The sequence below is a fragment of the Saccopteryx leptura genome, chromosome 6 (genome assembly GCF_036850995.1).
Source record: "Saccopteryx leptura isolate mSacLep1 chromosome 6, mSacLep1_pri_phased_curated, whole genome shotgun sequence".
Lineage (NCBI taxonomy): Eukaryota > Metazoa > Chordata > Mammalia > Chiroptera > Emballonuridae > Saccopteryx > Saccopteryx leptura.
The window spans coordinates 146,654,084-146,673,119 of NC_089508.1; positions in this window are offsets into that span (position 1 = coordinate 146,654,084).

Below are 19,036 nucleotides of genomic sequence, written 5' to 3' on the forward strand. Positions count from 1 at the left end.
CAGAAGGTGCGGTGGGCCTGCAGACAGATCACACCTAGGGAACACAGAGGCCACACCCATAGGACTAAGTGGCCACAGCCTTCTTATACACAGACAAAATGGGAAGGCAGAGAAATACAACCTAATTGAATCAAGAGAAATCCCCAGAGAAGGACTTGAATGAGTCAGATATAACTAAATTACCAGATGCAGAGTTTAAAATAATGATTGTTAGGATGCTCAAAGATCTTAGAACAACAATAGATGATCATACTGAACAACTAAATAAAGAGATAACAAGTATAAAAAAGGACATATAAATAATAAAAAAGAATCAGTCAGAAATGACAAATACAATATCAGAAATGAAGACCACAATGGGAGGAATTAAAAGCAGAATGGATGAAGCTGAAGATTGAATCAGCGAGTTAGAGAACAAGATAAACAAAGGCACGAAAGCCAAGCAGCAAAAAGAAAAGAGACTCAAAAAGTCTGAGGAAATTCTAAGAGAGCTTTGTGATAACATGAAGAGAAATAACCTCTGCCTCATAGGGTTTCCTGAAGAAGAGAAAGAACAAGAGATAGAGACTTTGTTCAATCAAATCATAGCTGAAAACATCCCTAAATTGATGCAGGAAAAACGCTCAGAAGTTCAAGAAGCACAGAAAATTCCATTAAAGAGAAACTCAAAGAAATCTATACCAAGACACATCATAATTAAAATACCAAAGCTAAATGATAAAAAAAAAAATATTAAAAGCTGCTAGAGAAAAAAAGGCTATCACCTACAAAGGAGCCCCCATAAGGATGACATCTGATTTCTCAACAGAAACACTTGAGGCCAGAAGGGAATGGCAAGAAATATTCAAAGTAATGCAGAACAAGAGCCTACAACCAAGACTACTTTATCCAGCAAGGCTATCGTTTAAAATTGAAGGAGAAATGAAAAGCTTCTCAGACAAAAAAAAAAAAAATTTAGAGAATTCATTACAACCAAACCAATGCTACAAGAAATGTTAAGTGGCATGTGGTAAACAAAACAAAGGGGAAAAGAATATAGTAAAAGAGGAATACAGCTTTAAAGAATAAAATGACAATAAACAACTACATATCAATAATAACCTTAAATGTAAAAGATTAAATGATCTGATCAAAAGATATATGGTAGCAGCATGGATAAGAAAACAGGACCCATACATATGCTGTCTACAAGAGACATACCTTAAAACAAAAGATGCACATAGACAGAAGGTAAAAGGATGGAAAAAAATATTTTATGTAAATGGAAATGAAAAAAAAGCTGGGGTAGCAATACATATATCAGACAAAATGGATTTTAAAACAAAGGCTATAGTAAGAGATAAAGAAGGTCACTACATAATGATAAAGGGAGCAATCCAAAAGGAAGATATAACCATTATAAATATCTATGCACCTAACATAGGAGCACCTAAATATATAAAGCAGACTTTGATGGATATAAAAAGCAAGATCAACAGCAATACTATAATAGTAGGGGATGTCAATACCCCACTTACATCACTAGATAGATCTTCAAGAAAGAAAATAAACAAAGAAACACTAGACTTAAAGAACACACTAGATCAACTTGATTTAGTAGATATCTTCAGAACCTTTCACCCTAAAGCAGCAGAATATACATTCTTTTCAAGTGCTCATGGTATATTCTCTAGAATAGACCACATGTTAGGGCACAAAAGCGGTCTCAACAAATTTAAGAAGATTGAAATCATATCAAGCATTTTCTTTGACCACAATGGCATGAAACTAGAAATGAACCACAACAGAAAAACTGAAAAATACTCAAACACTTGGAAACTAAATAGCATGTTACTAGATAATTAATGGATTTAAAATGAGATCAAAGAAGAAATAAAAAAATTCTTAGAAATGAATGATAATGAGCATACAAGAACTCAAAATTTATGGGACACAGCAAAAGCAGTCCTGAGAGGGAAGTTCACAGCATTACAAGCATACCTTAAGAAGCTAGAAAAAGCTCAAATAAACAACTTGACCCTGCTTCTAAAAGAACTAGAAAAATAACAGCAAGTAAATCCCAGAGGTAGTCGAAGGAAGGAAATAATAAAGATCAGGGAAGATATAAATGACATAGAGGCTAAAGAAACAGTAAAGAGGATCAATGAAACCAGGAGCTGGTTCTTTGAAAGGTAAACAAGATGGATGAACCTTTAGCCAGACTCACTAAGAATAAAAGAGAGAGGACTCAAATAAATAAAATTAGAAATGAGAGTGGAGAAATAACAACTGACACAACAGAAATACAAAGGATTGCAAGAAAATACTATGAAGAACTATATACCAAAAATTAAACAACCTAGATAAAATGGACTAATTTCTTGAAACATATGATATTTTAAAAATCAATTAGGAAGAATGAGATAACCTAAATACACCAATTACAACAAATGAGATCAAAACAGTTATCAAAAATCTCCCAATAAACAAAAGCCCGGGCCTGATGGCTTCACAAGTGAATTCTACCAAATATTCAAAGAACAACTAACTTCTATCCTTTTCAAACTATTTGAAAGAATTCAAGAGGAAGGAATACTTCCAAGCTGCTTTTATGAGGCGAGCATAATTCTGATTCCAAAACCAGGCAAAGACAACACAAAAAAAGAAAATTACAGGCCAATATCCCTGATGAATCTAGATGCTAAAATCCTCAACAAAATATTAGCCAACCAGATCTAGCAATATATGAAAAAAATCATACAACATGATCAAGTGGGATTTATTCTTGGGAGGCAAAGCTGGTACAATATTTGCAAATCAATTAATATGATTCATTACATAAACAAAAGAAAAGAGAAAAACCACATGATAATTTTAATAGATGCAGAAAAAGCATTTGATAAAATCCAGCACCCAATCATGATCAAAACTCTCAGCAAACGGGGAATATAGGGAACATACCTCAACATGTTAAAGGCCATTTATGACAAACCCACAGACAACATCATACTCAATGGGTAATAATTAAAAGCAATCCCCTTAAAATCAGGAACAAGGCAGGTGTGCCCCCTTTCACCACTCTTGTTCAACATAGTCCTGGAAGTCCTAGTCACAGCAATCAGACAAGAAGAAGAAATAAAGGGCATCCAAATTGGAAAACAGGATGTAAACCTATCATTATTTGCAGGTGATATGATATTGTATATAGAAAACCGTAAAGTCTCAGTCAAAAAACTACTGGACCTGATAAATGAATTCAGCAAAGTGGCAGGGTATAAAATGAATACTCAGAAATCAGAGGCATAGTTATACACCAACAATGAACAGTCAGAAAGAGAAATTAAGGAAACAATCCCCTTCACTATTGCAACAAAAAATAAAGTACCTAGGAGTAAATTTAACCAAGGAGACTAAGACTTGTACTAGGAAAACTATAAAACATTGATAAAAGAAATCAAGAAAGATACAAACAAGTGGAAGCATATACTGTGCTCATTGTTAGGAAGAATAAACATCATTAAAATTTCTATATTACCCAAAGCAATTAATAAATTCAATGCAATTTCAATTAAAATACCAATGACATACTTCACAGATATAGAACACATATTTCAAAAATTTATATGGAACCAAAAGAGAACACGAATAGCCTTAGCAATCTTGAAAAGAAAGAATAAAGTGAGAGGCATCACACTTCCTGATATCAAGTTATACTACAAGGCCATTGTACTCAAGACAGCTTGGTACTGGCATAAGAACAGGCATATAGATCAATGGAACAGAACAGAGAACCCAGAAATAAACCCACACCTTTATGGACAACTGATATTTGACAAAGGAGGTAAGAGCATACAATGGAGTAAAGACAGCCTCTTCAACAAATGGTGTTGGGAAAATTGGACAGCAACCTGCAAAAAAATGAAACTAGACCACCAACTTACACCATTCACAAAAATAAACTCAAAATGGATAAAAGACTTAAATGTAAGATGTGAAACCATAAGCATCTTAGAAGAAAACATAGGCAGTAAGCTCTCTGACATCTCTCACAACAAAATATAATATTTGCCGATTTATCTCCACAGGTGAGTGAAATAAAAGACAGGATAAACAAATGGGACTATATCAAACTAAAAATATTTTGCACAGCTAAAGACAATAAGAACAGAATAAAAAGACAAACTACACAATGGGAGAACACATTCGATAATATGTCTGATAAAGGGTTAATAAACAAAATTTATAAAGAACTTGTAAAACTCAACACCAGGAAGACAAACAATCCAATCCAAAAATGGGCAAAAGAAATGAATAGACACTTCTCCAAAGAGGACATACAGATGGCCAATAGGCATATGAATAAATGCTCAACATCACTAATCATTAGAGAAATGCAAATTAAAACCACAATGAGATATCACCTCACACCAGTTAGAATGGTGTTCATCAACAAAACAATACAGAATAAGTGCTGGCCAGGATGTGGAGAAAATGGAACCCTCTGCACTACTGGTGAGAATGCAGACTCGTGCAGCCACTGTGGAATACAGTATGGAGTTTCCTCAAAAAATTAAAAATCAAACTGCCTTTTGACCCAGCTATCCCACTTTTAGGAATATACCCCAAGAACACCACAGCACTGTTTCAAAAGGAGAAACCAGCTGCACTGCAAATAAATGATGCCCAACCTCAGGCATCCTGACAGCTGTGCTTAGCAATACTGGAGTGAAATATGTGGCCTCAATACCTTTTTTAAATTATTATTATTAAATTACTGAGGACCTTAAAGAGCTTTTGTTCTTGTATATAATAACAATGGATGTTTATTGTATTAGAAATTAAAATCAGGACATTTCAAAGAATATTTAAATATTTAAAAATAGCACTAATAAAACCAATACATGTTAACACAAATAACATAATTTTGTGAAAAATATATTACATCCCCAAAAAAAAGTCAGTGAAAAGAGAAGCATTGTTTTATATCTGCCAATATTTTTTATGATTGATTTAATAAAAGACAGCTGGATTCTCTTATCTGCTTCTGCATATGACTTGTTGAGATACAGCATTGCATGTAACCTCTGGAAAACTATTGAGAGGCTGAATAAAAAGGTTAATATATGTTACTAGTAGTAGTAATTTACCCTTCACTCTGCTTCAATTTGTCACATGAACTGAATCTGTCTTCCCAAAGATCCCTGAAGGTTTTTATGTTACCAATGACCTCCTAATTGTGAATAAATCCAAAGGTAAGTTTTATTAGTTGGAGAGATTGGGGAGCGCTTCCTGGGCATTGAGGTATCTATCGAAGACTGACTGAATTTACTGAGTTAAGGTAGAAGAAAGTGCAGAGAGAGGTGAGAATGGAGAGCAAACAGTTCTTGTAACAAGGATGAGGGGAAATGAGGCTAGAAATGTCCTGTTAAAGAATATGAACTCTTCCTCGGGCAATAAGAAACCATAGAAGTTGACAGGGAGACTAGCTAGGGAAGGAGGACAATGAGCAACATTTTATGAGGACCAGAGAAAGGGAGCGAGAGCTGCAGATATTGACACTGGTAGTAGTGAAGTGTGGAAGAGTGGAGAGGGCTCATTCATCATGCAATACTTATTTATTGAGCTCCTACTAAGTTCCAGAGAGTTGATAGTTTTTACTTCCTTTGTATTATAAGATGAACACCATTTGTTAAGCAGGAAGGGAAGAAGTGCCTGATTCAGTGGCATTTATTATCTTCACAGTGTTGTACAGCCATCACTCCTGTCTCATTCTGAGGTATTTCATCACCTGAAAGGAGATGCTGTGCCCACTAAGCAATCACTCCCACATGCCTTTCCTCCCAGCCCTAGGCAATCTCCATTCTACTTTTATAGCCATGGATTTTTTTCTATTGTGTATATTTCATGTAAACAGAATCATATAATATGTGATTGGCTTCTTTCTCTTATAATTATTTCAAGATTCTTCTCTGTTGTAGTATGTATCAGTACTTTATAATTTTTGCTATCAAAGAATATTCCATTTTATGATATATTATATTTTGTTTACCCACTCATCTAAAATGGAAATTTTGGATTGTTTCCACATTTTTTCACTGTTGTGAATAATGCTGCTATGAATATCTGTGTGCACGTTTTTATATGGATATGGATTGTCATTTCTTTGGGGTCTATACATAGAAGTGGAATTGCTGAGTCATATGGTAACTCTATGTTTAACATTTTGAGAAACTGGCAAACTAAAGTGACTGCACCATTTTACATTTGCACTGGTGGTACACAAGTGTTCTAAATTCTCCACATCTTTGCCAACAATTGTTAATATTTGTCTTTAAAAAAATTATATTTATTTTTTTGGGTGTGAATTTGTGGTTTTGAGTTGTATTGCCTTGATGACTCAAGCAACTCTTCATTTGTACATCTGTTATTTACCATTTGTACATTTTCTTTAGTGAAATAGCTCTTACAGCTTTTACCCATTTTCTATTTGGATTGTTTGTTTTTTTACTGTTGTGTTTAGAGAGTTCTTAATATATTCTGGATTAAACCTTTGTCAAATATGTGATTTTCAATATTTTCTCCTAGTTTGTGGCTAATCTTTTCATTCTCAAAAGTTTTTGTTGGAGAGCCTGACCTGTGGTGGCGCAGTGGATACAGCGGTGACCTGGAAATGCTGAGGTCGCCGGTTCGAAACCCTGGGCTTGCCTGGTCAAGGCACATATGGGAGTTGATGCTTCCAGCTCCTCCCCTCTTCTCTGTCTGTCTCTCCTCTCTCTCTCTCTCTCTTTCTCTGTCTCTCCCTCTCCTCTCTAAAAAAAAAAAAAAAAGTTTTTGTTGGAGTACAATTGACTATTTAAAAACATGTATGGATCATGCATTTTTGTATCATGTCTAAGAACTCTTTGCCTAACTCTAGTTTCTGAATATTTCCTCCTATGTTTTCTTCTAAAAGCTTTATAGTTTTATAATTTATATTTATACCTATAATCCATTTAATTATTATTTATTAATATTATTTTTTTTACATTGAGAGAGAGAGAGAGAGAGAGAGAGAGAGAGAAGCATCAACTTTTTGTTCCACTTACTTGTACCATTTAGTTGTGAAACAATTGCACACTTCTCTTATATGTCCTGACCAGGAATTGAACAAGCAACCTTGGTATGCTGTAATTGTTTCCATACTTTATCCACTGAGCCACCCAGCCAGGGCTGGGTTAACTTTTATATGAGGTATACATTTAGGTCAAGGTTTACTTTTTTTTGCCTACAACTATTCAATTGTTCCAGTAACATTTCTTTAGAGGCTATTCTTTCCCCATTAAATTGGTTCTGTACCTTTGTCAAAAATCAAGTGACTACACTTGTGTATAGGGTCAATTTCTGGACTCCCTATTATGTCTCTTTGATCTATGTGTTTGTCTTTTCCTGAATACCATACTGCCTTGTTACTGTAGCTTTATAGTAAGTCCTAAATATGGGTAATGTGAGTTGTCTACTTTGTACTTTTTCAAAATTGTTTTAGCTATTTTATTTCCTTTGTCTTTCTACACATATTTTAGAATGAGTTTATTGATTTCTATAAAAATTCTGGAATTTTGATTCAGATTATGTTGAATCTATAGATCAGTTTACAGAGAATTGATATGTTAACAATATTGAGGCTTCCAGCTATAAACATGACATCTTTCTGCATTTATTAGGTCTTCCTTGATTTTTCTTTTTTTGTCATTAGGTTTCTGTAACTTTCAGCATACATTTCCTGTACATATTTTTTGTTAGATTTAAATCTAAGCATTTCATTGGTGTGATTTTAAATGGTACTTTAAATTTTTTTCATATTGTAATTATTTATTGCTAGTATGGTATATAAAAATAAAATTGAGTTTTGTATTTTGACCTTGTATTCTAGGGCTTTATTTATCAGTTCTATGAACTATTAATCAATTCTAGGAACTTTTTATGTGAACTCCCTTTTCTTGTAGATAATCACGTCATTTGGGAGTTGAGATGGCTTTATGTTTTCTTTCCAATCTGTAAGCCTTTCCTGTGCTGCATTGTGTTCATAACATGTATGCACTCAGTGGAGGTACTAGGATTTGTGCAGGTTCATACACAGAATTAGGAGATTTGCTTCTTCATTTCTCTCACACTTTCCACATTCAAAGGGCCTCTATTTCTGGTCCTTTGCCTAGAAAGCTAGGATTTCTTTTGTAGTTTTAGTTGGCCTGCTATAGCACCCTTCTGCTAGACTCAACTGCCCTTGGGACAAAGTGGCAAGAAAATCATGAAAAGAGAGTGAGGATTCCCCTCATACTCTGAGTCACAGAGCTATCTTTCTTAGTTCTTTCCAGAAATATGGTTTTCTCATGGAGCTATAGGTGTTTCTTCCACTTGGGTATAACTCTGCAACTGAAACTGTTTTGGGGATGAGGCAAAGAAAGAAAAAAGAAGAAAAAAATAAGGAAAAAACTCTAGGAGATTTCCTACACATTTTCTGGTTAATGGAACCTCCTTTCCAGTGTCTGGCTCTGCATTTTATTGTCCAACCCCACTTCAGAGTTTTACACTAGTGCCACTGAGACACAGGAGGCAAAAGAAGGAAAACCAAGCTTTTCAGTAAGGGTTTTCAGTCAGTGTTCTCCAGAGCAACAGAACCAGTATACATAAACATATATGGATTTGGCTCACACAGCTCTGGAGGCTGAGAAGCCCCACAGTCTGCAAGCTGGCAACCCAGGAGAGTCAGTGGTCAATTCAGTTTGAGGTGGAAGGTTCTCAGGCTAACAACGTCACTTCAGGAAGGCATGAGAAGACTGACATCTCAGGTCAAGTGGTGAGGCAGAAGAAAAAGGGCCAGTTACTCCTTCCTCTGCCTTTTGTTCTGTTCAGGCCTTCAGTGGATTGGATAATGTTCCCCCATATTGGGGAGGGCCATCTGTTTTACTGAATCCACTGAATCAAATGCTAATGTTTTCCAAAAATAATCTCATACATACACCTCAAATAATGTCTAATCTGTGCACCCGTGGCCCACTCTGCTCGACACACAATAACCATCGCTTGATCATCCTTCGAGTTTTGGTTCACTCCCCCACTTGCCTGCTATCGTTAAGTTTCAGTTTCTCAAGTAGTTGCTCCTTATGTTTTGAGCAGTATAACTGCAATCAGTGAGACAAATAAGTTGTGGTGGGCTTACCACAGTTTGGTACACCGGAAGCCTGAAATAGGTTTATGAAGTGGACTGAAGAGGAAGGAAGTCTAGGAACCATGAGACTTGAGTGTTAGATGGAGCATCAGTGACTATGTTGAAATTACCTAGTCAGTGACAGGAGTCTGGGTAAAAAATGCATGAGTCAGGTGCCAAAGTTTTAATGAATAAATGTGAGTGTCTTAAATAGAAGGAGATCACAAGGATAAAGATGGGAAGAAGAGGCATGAAGACTATCAGTTGGTGTATGATGCTCATAGAAAGAGTTGTTCAAAGTGATTCAAAGTGGCAGAGTTACAGTCTACCTGTGGCAGCAGAATCCTATGTGCAGGCCCACATTACCTTCTAAGATAGGTAGGCTATGTGAGAAAGACTTTGCTTTGAGAATGATTTGAGGGAAGCTGTGTTGTGCAGGGAGTAAGATTTCAGTAATGTGAGAATGTTCTGGGTAATGGAAGGAAAGAAGAACTCAGGGCATCAACATGCCACACACTACCTTAACACTTACAGCTCTTAGTTCACTGAATTCTTGACATGACAGTGAGAAGGCAGTACAACATTATGGATGAGAACATGCATGTTGGCATAGAAGCAGAGCTGGTGTCCATCACAGCCATACCACTCATGTTGCGTGTAATCTTGGATAGTTACTTAACATCTCTGAGATTCAGTTGCCTCATCAATAAAATGGAGATAATAACAAAGGTTTGTGAAGATTAAATGATAATATGTGTAAAATTCTTAATGCAGTACCTGATAACACAGAACAAGTGCTCATTAAATAATACTTATTTTCCTTATTTAATAGCTAAGAGGAGCTAAATAATCTGTCTGAGGTCAGATACCTAGCAGGTGAATTTCAGGTCTTCTGAATTTGATTCTTTCATTTGGAGAAAGCCCAGGGCCAGGATGCCTATGAGTAAAGGTGGTACAGTAAAGCCAGTCCTTATCTACCTCTTACTTGCAGTTTCATCTCTTTCTAGCTAACATATCCTTTCAGGAAAAAAATGTAGATCCAGATCCCTCTAGGAGAGATAATACACAAAATATTACATGTAATATTAAGGGTTAGGTACTGTGTGAAACTTGACATGTATCATCTCATTTAATCATCACAGTAACCCCTCACAGGGGAGTTATCCCAGTTCCAGCAGAAGCAACTGAGATATTGAGAAGTGAAAGTGTCTTCCTCAAGGTCACATAGGTCATTTGTGATGGTGTTGGACTACAGCCCTAGACTCCTACTACAAGTCCAGTGTGTTCTCTGTGCCACAACCAGTTCTTCCCCCAAGTGGATGATATTAGAAAATTATTTGAACACAGTAGTTCAAAGATATATCTAAGGTTTTAAGATCTCACCCAAGCATTATTCTCTGGGTGACTTTGTGTTTGTCATTACTCAATAGTTTTGGTGTTTTTCTATAGGGGAAACAGAGATGACAAATTCCTAAGCTTTGCCTTGTTGGTCTGCTATGAGGACCAGTAAAAATTAGTAAATATTATGGACAGATTAAAGTTTTCAAGTTGAAGAAACTACCTTGAATTCTTCTTCAACCACATATAAGGCCTATTGAAGGTGAGATTTGAAATTTCAAACTAATCGCCATCAATTTCTTTCTCTAGAATTTTTTTTTTGTATTTTTCTGAAGTTGGAAATGGGGAGGCAGTCAGACAGACTCCCGCATGTGCCTGACCGGGATCCACCCGGCATGCCCACCAGGGGCTATGCTATGCCCATCTGGGGTGTCATTCTGTTGTGACCAGAGCCATCCTAGCACCTGAGGCAGAGGCCACAGAGCCATCCTCAGTGCCCAGGCCAACTTTTACTCCAATGGAGCCTTGGCTGCAGGAGGGGAAGAGAGAGAGAGAGAGGAAGGAGAGGGGGAGGGGTGGAGAAGCAGATGGGCGCTTCTCCTGTGTGCCCTGGCTAGGAATCGAACCCTGGACTCCTGCACACCAGGCCAATGCTCTACCACTGAGCCAACCAGCCAGGGCCTCTCCAGAATTTTGACTGCTTATTTTCATTTCATTCTTGTTTTGTTTTTACTACTTACTTTTTTAAATTTTTATTTTTTTTAATTTTATAATTATATTTAGAAAATTAACTTTAACAGGGTAACATTGATCAATAAGAGTACATAGGTTTCAGGTAAACATTTCTATTGCATTTGAACTGTTGATTATGTTGTATACCCATCACCTAAAGTCAAATCATTTTCTATCACCTTGTATTTTTCTCTCTTTGCACCCTTCCCTACACCCCTTTCCTTGCCCCCTCCCCCATGTCCCTTCCTTCTGGTAACCACTCTAATCTATGTCTATGAGTCTCAGTTTTATATCCCACCTATGTGTGGGAACATTATACTGAGTGAAATAAGTAAATCAGAAAAAGTTAAGAATTGTATCATTTTATTCTTAATTCTTTTTTTTTCTTTTAAATTCTACTTCTCATCTGTTAGCACAATCCTTCTAATTTTTCCCCTGATGTAGCAATTTGTCATTCCCATATGACCACATTAAATCTACAATTGAAGAAGAAAAAAAAATCTGAAAACAAAACTATAGAAGTAAAATTCAACATCCACTTCCAACCAAAATATAATAACAGGGACTGGATCTATATTCCTTCTGGAAATGACTAAAAAAGTAGACAAAAATGTATGAAACAACTGTTTTTAAGGCATCAAATATCAATCAGTGAAGGACAATGACCCTGAGAATGAGAAATAAATGAAGTGATTTCTACAGTTCCCAGTTTACTTTCTAGACAAAGTTTCAAGTCTGTGGTAGAGATAGAAAGAAACCACACAAAGCCCAGCATTTTCCCTGAATTATGGAGATGGCATTACTAGCTCAGGGAGGCTTCTAGACTACACAGGGAAGAATGTTAGTGAGAGAAAGTTACTCAGAGAGAGAACCCCAGAGATCAATAGTACTTGCCTTCAGTATTCAATTGAGTAATGACCCAAGTATATAAAGCAACTATCTGAGGCCAGGGGAAGAAACACAAGGATTAGAGAAAACAATATCCAGGTTCACACAAAGCCAAGAATAATGCCTGTTCCTAATAGCCAGTGTGGAAGACCTCATAAATTATATGCCATTTGGAAGAATACTTGGAGATTCTTGTGTCAGTATTGGGAAAAATTATCCTTCAACTAAATGCTGTTCTTGTCCTACCTAAAAACACATCTTAAAAGAAAAACCTAAAAGGATTAAACTATTTCCAACTAATTTGGTCCCAGAATCAAGACCAAGCATATTTATAATAATATAAACATATCCCAAAGCCAATAAGGTAAAATTCACAATGTTTGGTATGTAAGAAAAAATTACCAGAAATGCAAAAAACCTGGAAAATAAAATCAGTAATGAGAGAAAACAATCAATCAATTAAAATTGACCTGGAAATTATACAGATTATACAATTAGTAGATAAGGACATTAAAATAGTTATTTTAACTATAGTCTATATGTTCAAGAAATTAGAAAACAGACTAAGTATGTTATATCAAGCTATACAAGTAGTAAATAAGAGCCAAATCAAACTTCCAGAAATTAAAACTATAATGACCAAAATTAAAAATTTACTCTATGATTACTGAATGGGATTAATGTCATATAGACATTGCAAAAGAAAAGATTAGTGAACTTGAAGACATAGCAATGAAAACCATCTAAAATAAAACACACAGAAAAAATAAGACTTTAAATGGCTTAATACACATGTAATTGAATTCACAAGGGGAAGGGCAGGAAGAAAAACTAATCAAATAAATAAAAGTCAAGAATTTTACAAGTTGATGAAAACTCTAAATGCCCAAATTTGAGAAACATGAGGAAAACTGCACCAATGCCCATCATAATGAAATTGCTTTAATCCATACATAAAGAGAAAATCTTAAAATAACTAAGAGGAGAAAAATAAAAATGAAAACAAATTTATCATCAATACCAATGTAATCTACAATTCAGTAGAACAGGACTTTTAAAGTACCTAAAGAAAAAGTTGTTATGAGCTTGGATTAGGAAAAGATTCCTTAGCTACAACACCAGAAGCATGCTTCTTTAAAAGAGAAAAGAAAGGCTTTGTCAAACCAAGAGATTTTGCTTTTCAAATAACTGTTTTGCTTTTATTAAAACTGTTAAGATGATAAGATGATGAACAGATACTGGGAAAAAATATTTGCAAATCATATATGTGACATAAGACTTGTATCTAGACCATATAAAGAACTCTTAAGACTCACTGTTATAAAGATAAGCAATCCAATAAAAAATGGGCAAAATATTTTAAAAGACACATATCAAAGAAGAGATATGCCTTGGCCAGTAGGCTCAGTGGTAGAGTGTTAGCCTGGTGTGTGGATATCCTGGGTTTGATTCCTGGTCAGGGCACACAGGAGAAGTGCCCATTTGCTTTTCCACTCTTCCTCTTCTCTCTTCTCTCTCTCTCTCCACCTCCCCTCCCCTACAGGCATGGCTCAATTGGAGTGAGTTGGCTCTGTGTACTGAGGATGGCTCCATGGCCTCCACCTCAGGTGCTAAGAAGATCTTGGTGGGGAGGTGGGGAGCAATGTCCCAGATGGGTAGAGCAGTGGGCTTGCCAGGTGGATACTGGTTGGGGCACATGTGGGAGTCTGTCTCTCTGCCTCGTCTCCTCTCACTGAATTAAAAAAAAAAGATATATGAATGGCAAATAAATACCCAAGAATCTGTTTAACATCATATGGGCAAATGAAAATAAAAAATACCATGAGCTTGACCAGGATAGAATGTTGGACTGGGATGCAGAGCACCCAGGTTCAAAATCCTGAGGTCGCCGGCTTGAGCATGGGCTCATTAGCTTGAGCGCATGTTTGCTGGCTTGAGTGTGGGATCATAGACATGACCCTATGGTTGCTGGCTTGAGCATGGGGTCACTTGCTCTGCTGTAGCCCTCCCCTCCCCCTATCAAGGCACCTATGAGAAAGCAATCAATGAGCAACTAAGGTACTGCATCAAAGAACTGATGCTTCTCATCTCTCTCCCTTCCTATCTGTCTGTCTGTCCCTATTTGTTCCTCTCTCTGACTCTCTGACTCTTTCTGTCTGTCAAAAGAAAGAAAGGAAGGAAGGAAGGAAGGAAGGAAGGAAGGAAGGAAGGAAGGAAGGAAGGAAGGAAGGAAGGAAGGTGAAAAAGAAAGAAAGAAAGAAAGAAAGAAAGAAAGAAAGAAAGAAAGAAAGAAAGAAAGAAAGAAAGAAAGAAAGAAAATACCATGAGATAACACTACCCACCCACTAAAATGTCTAAAATTAAAAAACTAACCTACCAAGTGTTTTTTAGCCATCAGTCTGAAAACTGGTCTGTCAGAAATGTTGTTGTGGTCTGTAAAAGAGTTAACTACTCTGATGTTGTATGAAGATTACAGGCCCAGTGATCTTAGTTGAATTCACTTACGCTCAGGGTGATTTCTGAGTTACCAGTCTCTGAAATAATTCTCTTATTTTTACTGGTCCCCAAGTGTAAAAAGGTTATAAGCCACTGAATAAGATATGAAACAAATGAAAATCTCTCACATTGCTGATGAAAATGTAAAAATAGTGGTGCCACATTGGAAAAAAGTATGACAGTGTCTTGAATAGTTAAACATTCACCCAGTGTATGACTTAGTCAATTTACTCTCAGGTGTTTTTTCAAAAGAGATCAAAGTATATGTACATACAAAGAATTTTACATGAATGTTCATAGAAACTTTGTTTATAATAGGCTAAATGGAACAAGCCATATGTCCACTGACATATTAATAAATAAAAAAGAATGAACTATTGATACACACAGCATCATGGATAAAATTCAAAATAATAATGCTGAATGAAAGAAACCAGACCTCCCTTAATCCCCCTAAAAGGAGTATTGCCTGTATAATTTAATTTATATGATATTCTGGGAAATGCTAAATAATCTATAGTGGCAGAAAACAGATGAGTGATTGCCTGGAAATACAAGTTGGGGACATGTGGGATGGAAGAATAACTAGGGACAGAAGGAAATTTTTAAAGGTGACAGGTATGTTTTTTGTGTTGATGTTGTGATGTGTACATGGGCATAGACATATATCGAAACTTGTCAAATTTTATACTTTAAATATATAGTTTATTGTATATCAGTCATACCTTGATAAAGCTGTTTATAAAGAAAACACGATTAGATCTACTGCTTCTCAACCTCCAGGACTGCTATTCAAACCTGGTCCTTCAGCATCCACTGATCTTCTGAATCTTAGGTATCATTTAATAAATCACACCATTTCTTTAAACTAAATGTAATTGGGAGAAAGGAAAAACACACTGGAAGTTATAATGTGTAGCAATTAGAAATATGTCACAGCTCTTGGAACTGTGGTCCGTAGATGGCGTGGGCAATGTAGTGTGTTTATTTAGGTAACTTGGGGCTGGCGATATGTCCTAGATGCTGAGTCCCAGTGTACTGGCTACTTTGCCTGTTCCTTAACTCTTTGTTTACCAGTAAGTTGTCCTCTGCTTCCTTCTGCTACATTATAAGCAGGGAGTTGGTCTGCTTTGATCACTTCTGTGTTTATAGCAGGGCTATAAATATCACATAGTAGGTGTTCACTCCATCTAGGTGTTCACTCCATCTTTCTTAAGTGAATAATTGAGTTTTATTGTTTTTTAGAGAGCATATATCCAGATGTTTGACAATTCTAGTGGTAAAAGCCCCCAAACCACCACAATTTCACTGGTTTCATGGTTTTCTAATCTTTAAGCAATGTATTATTTGTTTGTTTGTTTGTTTTATAACCATCATAAGCCGGCCCTGAAGCTCCACTTCTTGTATTATACAATGCTCATATTTCCATTCACACTCTTGAGCAACTGAATAAGAAGGACTCTCTCTCTCTTTCTCTTTTATTTTCTTTTTTTGAGAAAGAGAGACAGACAGACAAAGGACAGACAGGCTGGAAGAGAGAGAGATGAGAACCATCAATTCTTTGTTGTGGCATCTTAGTTGTTCATTGATTGCTTTTTCATATGTGCCTTGACCGAGGGGCTCCAGCAGAGCAAGTGACCTCTTGCTCAAACCAGCTACCTTGAACTCAAGCCAGCGACCATGAGGTTATATGTATGACCCTGTGCTCAAGCCAGATGAGCCAGTGCTCAAGCCTGTGACCTCACGGTTTCAAACCCAGGACCTCAGCATCCCAGACCAATGCTCTATCCACTGTGCCACCACCTGGTCAGGCTGAATAAGGAAAACTCTTTAGTACGATCTTCGTTTAAGGAGTCCAAATTTCTAATTTTTTCTTAGACAATTAAATTTGACTGTGTGAAACTCTGCCATTGATGTGGCCACAGAGGGAAAGGATCAATTCAAGTCGAACTCTTTGGGCTGATCCTGATAAATTGCTTAAAGCATGGATACAGCTAAATCGAAAAGCTGCACTCAGAAATATGTCTACTGCTTATCCAAGTAACACAAATCAAGTGTTTAAACAAGTGAGTCATTTCACTAGAGAACAGTTTGCAAGAGAGATTGAGCAGTTCAAAATGGATGAATTCTTCTTTAGGGTTTTTCCTAGTGCAGAAGCACAGTTCACTATCTGGGGTGTGTGAAACAAAGATATGAAACTCAAGTAGTTGAAAGGGTATATTTGAAGAATAACGTTCTCTAAATTGTGCCTTACTCATTGGCATAATAATCCAAGGGAGTCATAGTGTTCATGACACAGGAGTTTATGGCACAGAAGTGGATACTTTCTACATGCTTCAACACCTATTTATAATATTTAGTCATGTCCACACTTGCACACGAACACCCCTTTGGCAGTCATTTTATTATTCCTGAAAAATGGCTCCCATACATTTGAGTGGCTTTGCAAATTTAGCCTTTCCGAATGAGGGTGAGGGACAGAAAATGAGCATTCTTGATGTCCATTGTTTGATTTTATTGAATAGTTATGGACCTAACCATAAAAAAAGGATTCATACTTTTTTAGTGTTTCTTCAGATATAATTAAAAGTCCATTGTCTATATTCAATTTAACTTAACAAACATGGTATTACATACCAGACATTGTGAGACAGAGTTCTGAAGAAAAATAACTTTCCAAAGATCACTTGTGATAAGTAAAATAGATCAAGCCTCAAAATCAGTTTACCTTCCTAATAATGCCTTGTTTTTTTGAAGGTCATTAAACCATTTAGTGGATCAAGATCAGCATGGTTTAGGCCCTGGCTGGTTGACTCAGTGGTAGAGCACTGGCCTGGCTTGTGGATGTCCTTGGTTTGATTCCTGGTCAGGGCACACAAGAAAAATGACCACCTGTTTCTCCACCCCTCCCTGTCCCCCTTCTCTCTCTCTTTACTTCCTGCAGCCATGACTAATTTGGTTTGAGCACATAGGCCCTGGGTATTGAAAATGGTTTTGTGGAGCCTCTGCTTCAGGCACTAAAAATAGCTTGGTTGCAAGCATGGCCCCAGATGGGCAGAACATTGGCTCCAGATGGGGGTTGCTGGATGGATCCTGGTCTGGGAATATGTGGGAGTCTGTCTTTCTATCTCCCCTCCTTTCACTTGGAAAAAAAAGATAGGCATGGTTTAAAATCAAATAGAATCATAAAGAAAATATCAGAGTACATTTCATTTAGTAAGAATAACTAATGAATGTTTCATGAAATTTTGTTCTATTTATGAGTGTATGCTTGAAGTGGACTGTAATGCAATACAGTAGATTGTGGTGAGAATGTTTAAAAGTTATAGATAGAACTTAGGTTCAGCCAATCGAATGTAGTTGTGTAAAATTCAGAAGATGCGATGGTTAATTTTATGTGTCAACTAGACTGGGCTATGGGGTGCCAGATATTTGGTTAAGTATTATATTAGATGTTCTGTGAAGGTATTTTGGATGAGATTAACATTTGGATCAGTAGACTGAAGAAAGCAGATTACTTTCCCTGATGCAAGTGGGCCTCATCCAATCAAGTTGACTGTCTTCAAGCTGGGATATTGGTTTCTTCCTGCCTTCAGACTCAGGCTGAAGCATCAGCTCTGTCAGGGATTTGAGCCTGCTGAACTTTGGACAAGAACTATACCATTAACTCTTTGGGTTAATGACAGCTCATGCTGCAGATCTTGGAACTTGTCAGCCTCTCAAAACATGTGAGCAAATTTCTTAAAATAAATCTCTTTATATATAGATATACATCTTATGGGTTCTGTTTCTCTGGAGAATTAACTAATTCATAAGGCAAAAGATGTATCTATTGGCTATACTGCTATACAATGTGATAGGCAGAATTCTAAAAATAGCCTCTAAGGTTTTATATTCTAACCCAGGGAACCTGTGAATAAGATGAGATACCACTCCCCTGATTATGTTATATGGCACAGTTGCTCTTAAGACAGAGAGATGGTCTGGATGGGCCTAAACTAATTACATAAGCCCATCTAAAAGCAGAGAATTTCCTCTGGCTGAAGGCAGTAATGGAGATCAAAGTAAATAGTGTGGAAGGGGTTCCACATGAGGGATCTTGCACCAGCTGTGATGCTGTGAGAGGGCCTATAAGAAGGCCAGTGAAAATGATTGTGAATGCCCTCTAGGAATTGAAAGTAACTCTTAGTCAATAGTCACATAACAAAGTGCTCAGTCCTATAGCTGCAAAGAATTGAATTCTGCCAAACCCTAATTAACTTGGAAGTGATTATTTCCCCAGAGCTCCCAAGTAAGAACTCAGCCTGCTGACATCTTGAATTCTATCTGGTGAGACTCTAGAGAACCTAGAAGAACCTGCCTGGACTATGGTCCTAAAGAATATGGATAAGTGAATGTTGTTTTAAGTGTTTGAGGTAA